The sequence below is a fragment of the Lissotriton vulgaris genome, chromosome 10 (assembly GCF_964263255.1).
Source record: "Lissotriton vulgaris chromosome 10, aLisVul1.2, whole genome shotgun sequence".
Taxonomy (NCBI): Eukaryota; Metazoa; Chordata; class Amphibia; order Caudata; family Salamandridae; genus Lissotriton; species Lissotriton vulgaris.
In genome coordinates this window covers 603,121,445-603,130,380 of record NC_141698.1, presented here as the reverse complement: position 1 = coordinate 603,130,380, position 8,936 = coordinate 603,121,445, and the positions used below count along the sequence as shown (strand labels likewise).

General features: G+C 42.8%; 1 protein-coding gene across 1 annotated transcript in view; it reads left to right on the top strand.

Annotated features, from left to right (window-relative positions):
• Positions 1-2,057: 2,057 nt before the first annotated feature.
• The window catches only part of NDE1 (nudE neurodevelopment protein 1), a 189,754-nt gene continuing 182,875 nt past the window's right edge, over positions 2,058-8,936 (top strand). Inside the window, exon 1 of the mRNA XM_086941441.1 lies at positions 2,058-2,205. The gene's annotated coding sequence lies outside the window, so the exon portion shown is untranslated. The remainder of the gene's footprint in view (positions 2,206-8,936) is intronic.

Sequence of the window (8,936 nt, the reverse complement as noted above, 5' to 3'; positions counted from 1 at the left end):
ATGCACGTCACGTAGACGTGACGTGCCTGCGGCCATTTTGGGAGGCGATGCGCGCGCTTAGCATTAGCGCGCTGGAGATGAGGAGAGAAGGCAGCACCGGCCGGCGCTCTTCAATATAACTGAGAAAGCACTAGAGAACATGGTGGGGGCCTACAGGATCACGCCCACTGGCACAGGGTACAGCCCGTTTCAGATAATGAGAGGGCGAGAGCCCTTCACGCATGATAACAGGATTTGGAAGGAGAAAGTCATCACCAGCGAATGGTCCCGGGCAGTAGTGCGGGCCAACCTTGAGAGGGCACAAACCATCTACACCAATCATTACAACAAGCGACGGAATGTTAAAGGAACTGACCTGGAGAAGGGAGAGTGGGTAAGAGTAAAATTAGCCACCTTACAGAAGAAGGGAGACAGTAAATATAGCAAACCCATGCAAGTCAAGGAGGTGTATGACCGAGCGGCCCTGCTGAGTGATGGAAATGTGTGGTCTCAGGACCGCATGGCCAGGTGCAATAAGGTATTACGATGGGGGCACACCGGAACGGAATGGGAGGACATTGAGGTTTCGAATACCGAGAAGGGACAATATGGAAGTGAGCAGCAAGGCGGAGCAAGTGAAGAAACGGAACAAGAGGACGAAGAAGGAGCGAGTGGGAGTCAAGGGACTGACATGGATTGGCCGGGAAGAAGAACGGATGAGAATGTGAAGACGAAGGAAGGAATGGAAGGCTCCGAGATGCAGAGCCAAGGAACCCTGGAGAACCCCATTAGGATAACAAGGAGCGGAAGGCCGGTGGTAAGGCCCTCCAGATTTCGAGATTTTGAATTGGACAATGAACTGTGAGTGACTCTTTAATGTTTGGGAAAAAAGGGGAGATATGTAGTGAGCGTACTAGTTTATGCACGTCACGTAGACGTGACGTGCCTGCGGCCATTTTGGGAGGCGATGCGCGCGCTTAGCATTAGCGCGCTGGAGATGAGGAGAGAAGGCAGCACCGGCCGGCGCTCTTCAATATAACTGTACTTGTATTAATAAATAGAGGTTTGAAGCACATTAAAGCATCAGAGTGATCATTGATAGCAGTGACTTTACAAAAGATCCCTTCTACAAGTATTCTGCACTTAGTAAGTAGGGAATCTCAATGAAGATAAAATCATTTTAGGTCTGACTGCTGTCCTGTCTGTGGTTTGGTGGAAATAGAGCAGTACAATGTTATACTACTATGCAGCCAACGACCAGATTGAGGTTTTACCTCCTATTTAGACCGGACTCTGAGCTACCTAGCTAGGCGTATGATTTTTACCTCTCCTCACTCATTGCTCAACCCTAGCTAACAACCCTTTGCCACATCTGACCGCTGCATCCACACCAATACCATGGCAACACGGCAGAGCTCTACAAGGGATTAACATCCCTCAAATATACAAATACGCCCTATCATGTGGCAATGATCACATCCGTAACCAATGATTTTGAAATGATAAGAAAGTGGATTATCAGCACTCTTCTACCGTTGATATATAAAAACAAGCGTTTGCAATGCATAGGTCTCGCATTTACGTGAGTTTGAGCTTTTGGCATTGTAAATGACAATGTCTTTTATTTATGTTTTGCTTTGTAAAACAAACGAAAGGCATTATCATTTGCAATGCTAAGAGCTGAAAATTTCGCAAATGCGAGACCTATTGCATTGCAAATGCTTGTTATTATTATTTCTTTGGGCAGCAAAAGCGTGCCTTTCGCCTTTTTGTTTGTCTCCGTAAGAATCGCCCCATTCAGCGAAAAGCGCGGTTCTCCAAACTCTATTTTTACAATATGTTATGCTTTTAATAAGCAGCACTGCAAAAGCGATATGCTGCTCTGGTTACTAAATGCGTAAAATATTGAAAACATTGAGTTTGACGAGCCGCGCTGCGCCTTTCAGTTTTTAAATTTTGTTATTGTTGTCAGGCAACTAGTAGTTGGGCGGGGAAACGGAGGCCGATTTCCGCCTGATCCTAACATGGAGACTTTATCAGCTCAGCTACCATAATAGAGGGGAGAAGTGCGCGCGCGCGCCCCCGAGAGGAGGCGTGGCAATTCTCACCGCTCAGCCTCCTCCCCCCTAGCTCGACTCACTGGGCGCAGAGTGGTCAGAAAGCCGATGGCGTAGTCAAAGGGAGACTCACATGGGCAAAACACTGACAAGGAGCAGTTTGAGGACGGTAAGTCATAGATATCAACTATAATAATATTTACCTCCTGCAGAAGGGACACAGCAAACACCCACGCACTACTGCTCCTAACCTTCAGAAGTGAATTTAAAGTTCAGCGATTCTATTCTCATCAGTTGGGGCCGGTCCACGAAACAACATGTACTCGGCAACCCGTTGATTCTATCCGCGGCGTTCGTGGACGTGGAAATCCACAACCCTTTCCCGATGGCCTTAGACATTAATATTTAAAGCTGCCACCTTCCTTAATGCCACCGCCTCGTAGACTTAAAATCCAGCCAGGCATGCCGTTGACCGCTTCACCAACGGGACAATCTAAAATACTCGCCAAACTCAACACAAAGACTCGCTCAAGACCCCACTGTTAAGCCTACACTTTACAACCAAACACGCATGAGGCACCGAAACACGTAGAGGCGCAAATCCACTCATTTTCGTCTACGCACCCCTGACTAGAAGTCGTGTCGGGCTGGAGCCTTCCGTGAAACTCCAGCCTATACCCAGGACACCAGAAGAGGTCCGATAGTCCCAAAACAAATATATAAAGAACAGGTGGTCTGAGGCTGAATTTCTTAGGCATTGTACATCGATGTCTCGGGAGTGGTAAGGTCACGGCTCTGTGAATTGATAGACTTTAGAGTCTGGTATCCTTTGTAACCGCCTGGAGCATTCTGTTTAGTAGCATATAACTTGGAAGACCACAATTTAAGGAGAGAAAAATAGACACAAAAATAGCAGTACATGCTCACACTCATGTGAACATATTCACTTCTCTTTTCGAATATATGTATATATATACACACTCTATGGCATGACATTTAAGGACCTCCCCCCTACTTTGTTCCAAGGGCTGGGTTGAGCCCCCATGGGTCTTGGGCTCTGTGAATGTTAATTCGCCATCCATTAAATCCTCCTGCTGTGCTTAGCAATGCCTCTGACTAATATCGCCTGTTAACATCACAGTACAGGGTGGCACTCACTTTCTCCATTGGCCCTCTTGTCTGACGTCTTCTAGAATCCTCACAAGTTAATGAGGTGGCGGCCTTGGCCTGACCAGGTGTCCTCAACCTTGCTAGATCTAAAAAGCCCGCATCCACATCTCACCACTTGTGATGGCTACAGAGTAGAAGAAGCAGTGAAGTGGTTGTTTGATACTCTTGTATTTATATAGTGTTGAATAATCTGGCAACTGCTTTGATATATTCTGATTTGCATTGTGATTCTGGGCACCCTTTTGGACTGCATAGTTTATAAAGATGTTGCATGGCCTACATGGGAGATCTTGGATGAGGCACATGGATTTCAAAGACATGATTCAAACATGCTTCTGTGTACACAGCTGCAATTTGGTGCGGCAGAGAGAGCGAAAATTAACCTATTATTTTCATGAAAACAAATGTGCAGTTAGGTGAATTGGCACCGCTACATTTTTAGTCACCCCTGAAATTTAAGGTCTTTATACATTTTTATGATTTACCGCTCTGCAAGAACCTCACCTAAATAACAGTTCAAGCAAGTTTAGATCTTCTTTACAATCCGGAATAATACTACAGATATTTGGCATGCTTAGTTTCATGTCCAAACCACTTTTGCTTCTTCATTGTCTTCTGATTTTACACAGTACAGAAACATTTGCTCTGCATTGGTCATTTAGTAACCTGGTGTTAGCTTGGAGTAAGAACATAAAGCCTCCTAATAATATTGACAAGTACCTGTTTAGAGATTCTGATTCAGATTTACTAACATTTAGTGATAAGTTTGCATCACAAAAGTGACGCAATGCCAGCACACAATGTTGTGGTGGGATTTACTTTTCAATGCAAATCATGATTTGTGAGGGAAAGTAGCCCACATTAACACAAAATAGCAGCATGCCCTACCTTGCACCTCTTTCTATCAGGGGAGCATGGGTGGTACATGGGCGTTTCCATACACCCACCCATAGGTTTTGAGGTAAACCCCCCTCTACTAACATTTACAGACAGGAATTTGAAGCAAAAACTGTCTCCTCAAGGCAGGTTTAACAGTGGAGCAACTTTTAAAGTCTCCATCTTTTTCAAACTTTGTATGTGTGTTGCACTGTACTGCACACATACAGTGGGACAAGTCTTAAAGGATATTTTTAATACTAGAAAGGCCCCTTCCAGTACAAAACCTATGCTTGACAGAACCCTCACACCATTGTACTAAGGTTAGGGGCCACTGACATTATGCAAGGGCATGGCCTTTTCAGCATATCTATGGATTTGCCACATGTGCCACATATTTCATCAACTGCTGTATAATCTGCAGATTTTAACCCCAAAACTTGTTTCTAGCTTGAATGGATCAAGACTTACTAAAACCATGACTACCTGTATTGCTGTGAAGTGGAAGACCCCTTCACAAAGGTTATCTGGTCACCTTTCTGTTGCTAATTGTTGTATTGTATAAAGTAATACTATCACAAAATATGCTGCTTTACGTCGCATAATGTGCCTTTACTTAGAGCATAATTCAACCCTGACGCATAATTTAGTCCTCTCCTGCCGTAAAATTCTAGTGGTCCGGACTATGGTGCAAGGTATAGGAGGGACAAGCCAACAAATTATTAGGGACAATGATCCACAGGTTGGCATTCGCTCAAGAGCCCAAACACAAGCGGAGCCTGGAAAATACATGGCATGTCGATCATGCAGCACAGATCACGTAAGAATATGGTGAAGTGTTTTAAAAATTCAAAAAATGAAAACGTGCAATCGTTTCACCTCAGCCAGGGCCACTGAAAGTATTTGATTCTGCGGCCGTGGCTTTTTCCTCACAATTATGGAATTGCCATACTTGCCACATAATCCATCATCTGCTGTATAATCTGCAGATTTTGACAAAAATTTTGTTTCTAGCTCAGACAGATCAAAAGTTACTAAAAATGTGGCTTCATGTGTTTGCACACAATGGAAGGCCCTTCACAAATGTTAACTGGTCATCTTTCAGCTATTTATTTCTGCATTTAGTTGTTACGCTGGTAGTAATGAGGTGATATCTTTTCTCGGACAGTTTTATCAGGTGTAAAAATGATGATTTAATATATAAAAAATGTACTGCATTATGCTGAAAAAAGTGCCTATTCTTGCCACATAATTTAGTCAACCCTATTACATAATTTGGTGCTTCCTTAGAGTATAATTCCAGTGGACCTGACCGTAGTATTTCTGATTATGTTAGAAGAATTTATTAAAATTAGTTTTTGAACTGAGGAACTTCTTGAAAATGATTTTTTTTTTCATTTTTATGTAGCAAACACGACCGGAAAGTTGGAGCACTTTAGCTGGGTGTGGAGACTGGTACCCGTTTTCTCAGTTCCAACGTCCCCAGCTCTGGCAGTAATCCCACATTGGATGTATATCATAGGGGAAATTCTCTATTTTGAAGAGTTGCCCTCACACACCCGTTAAGGTGTCATGCTTCATCATTGGCATTTTTGCTCCTCTTGTGGTCGGCGCTGCAATTCCCGACAGGCCCCACGAGAGGGCTCTTTAGCAGAGATCTTTTTGTAAAAAAACACCTTGGTGGTGAGTGCAGGTGTGTGGAGTTAGTGCAGTCGTGGGTTAAAAATACCTAGGTAGGCCCAAAAAGGGGATTTTTATTCCTGGGTCCACATGGTATAATAAAAACAGAAACCAAACTGATCTTCCACTAATGAGGACATATAGTTTGGTTCAAATAGTGTGTATAGTGATAAAGATCATGGGGTCGACATGTTTCACACCCTGTTGGTCCGCAAGGGATCCTTAGCGTTTCATCAGGACCAGGTATAATATGAAGAAGTGTTAAGGGGAATTAAAGAAACTTCTCTGGGGAGATCAACACAATCTCCGACTGCATCATCAGTGACGAGAAATGGGTTGATCATTTTAAAAATATATATGGCGGCAATGACCCTGTAAATGATAATGAGACAGGACCGACCAGGGGCCTAGTGGCAGTAGAATTTAATGAGGAGGAGGTATATAAAGCCATAATGGACTCCACGAAAAATAAGGCTCCGGGCCCGGACGGTGTCCCGGTAGACTTTTTTATATATGCCCCAACTACCTGGTCTAAAGTACTTACAAATGTCTTCAGGGCAACAAATGATGGATGTTTTCCAGTAACATGGAACACATCTGTCATAGTACCAATCTTTAAAAAGGGAGACAGGGAGAATCCAGGATGTTACCGCCCAATCTCCTTGATAGACTCTGCCTTTAAGATTCTGGGCAGAGTTTTATTGACAAAGTTGAGAACAAGCCTGGAGACCTGTGGGGATCTCGCAGAGATTCAATATGGCTTCAGGGAAAAACGGGGAACCTTAGAGCAATGCTCAAATTTACACCTCCTAATATCGAAGTACACGGTGGCCGGGGAGGGTTCACTATATTTGGCCTTTATGGACCTCTCCTCGGCCTTCGACTTGGTTAATAGGGCCAAGCTTTGGGCTATATTGCGCGAGCTTGGTATTGAGGAACCCCTGGTAGCCCTTATAGCAAGCTTGCACCAAAGCCTTACCACGAAGGTCCGGGTGACCAGGGATGGGCGATGCTCTGATAGTTTTAGGTCAAATAAAGGTGTCCGCCAAGGCTGTATCTTAGCCCCACTTTTATTCACCATTTACATTAATGATCTAGGGAAGTCTTTGTTAGCAGGCAACGCTGATGTCCCGCGGGTAGATGGGAAGCAGATACCGGCTCTTTTATATGCAGACGATGCTGTTCTCATCGCCCGCACGGGAATCGGGCTACAGACCCTTTTGGAACTCTTTGGCTCCTTTATGGCCAGATTGGATCTAAAAATCAATGTAACTAAATCGCACACAATGATTGTGGGTCCACAAAAAAACAAATCACATACAAAAACCTTTTTCTGTAACGGCGAGGCTCTCTCCAGGGTCCCGGTTTTTCCTTATCTAGGGGTCCTGTTTGATGAGAAGGGCTCCTGGGTCCCGCAAATTAAGGCCAAATGTATTTCTTTAGCCAGGTCCACAGCAGCCCTGTTGGATTTTACTAAAAGACTAGGGGCTAAACCAATGGAAGCCGTGTTAAAAGTTTACAAAAGTAAATGCATTTCAATAGTCTCATATGGTGCAGCACTGTGGGGTTATACTAATCTGGATAGTATGCAGATAGTAGAGAACAAACTCATTAGACGAATTCTGTCGGTCCCAAACTCCACACCTACATACTCCATACATGAGGAAGTTGGCCTACCTTATATTATAGATGGACTGAAAATGGCCCCCTTACTTTTTTGGGCCAATATCTGGTTAAATACCGAGTTGTCTTTAAATCACACAATCCTTAAAGACGTGACTGCAAGGGAGGGGGCAATGAAAATAGCCTGGCTGAGATATATAAAGTCATCATTCACTGCCCTCGGAAGACCTGATTTATATACAACACCATCTACAATCAGGAAAGCGGACATTGCATGGATTAAGAAGGAATTCCAGGGGAGGACACGTTTAGAGAGAGAGGAATATGAGGTTAATAAACCGTTAGTAAGAGCACATCTGGTTTTGTCCTCTTCCCCCTCAATGGAACCATACCTGCAATATGTCTCTAAACCCTTGCATAGATTCTTGTTAACCAGATTCAGATTGAATTTAATCCACTATCTATTAGGCACCTTCCCTACGTGGGGTAAACCAGAACATGCACCACCCTGTGAGTGCGATCAGTTCTCTAATCAGGACACTCTTCATTTCCTGTTTTTTTGTGTATTTTACGATACTGAGAGGAGAAAATACTTAATTCCCCTCCTGAAAACACTGGGCTTTATACAAGTGAGACCTGCCTTGCTTTACCTCCAAAGGTTACCGGACGCACATGTCACTTTTTGTGTAGCGAGTTTTTTAACAGCCGCGCACAGAGGTAGAAATAAAAGAATCCCTAGAACTGCTCTGTTTTAAATTAAAAATGAATACATTAACTGCTATTTTTCGTATGTATAATGGTGACCAATTCAGTGACTTTTTTATGGACACTATGTATAAACAAAATGAACTGTGGGTATTTTTAAAATGTCTTTTTAAATACATGTATGTTTTGCCTTTTATGATTTTAACAAAAATCGAATAAAGTGTATTTTGACTGACTGACTGACTGAAACTTATTTTTGAAAAAAAACGGCTGAGAAACTCCCTGAATCGAAGTCTCAGTAAGACTAGTTGTAATGGTGCCGGAAAATATTATGTCAACAGTCGCCCCAAAAAAATAATCCAACCTAAAAGACGAAGAGAAAAAAAATATTTGTAAGTATTTATCTTCCACATTGAAAGTAAAGTGGCTAAGAAAAGGAGGCACATGAAGGGTAAAACCGTGATACACATACAGCAGGTGATCGCTTGTCACAACTTATGTCGTACTTCTCAAGAGGGAACGGACGTAAGAGATCAATATCTAAATGCACAAAGACACTAAAGTGATATATATATATATATATATATATATATATATATATATATATATATATATATATATATACATATATACAAATAATCTATTCTCAGAACTGCCATTCAGAAAACCAATGCTAGAACCCTTGAGTCTTTGTTATTCTCCACCAATAATGAGTTAGTAACAACAATTGATTCAACTGAGGAACAAACTCCCAGACTTATTACCGGGTACAGCAGACAGGCCAGACAGATTAAATCTATTATAAAACAGTGCTGGCCTGTTTTAAAAACTGATTTGGTTCTGGCC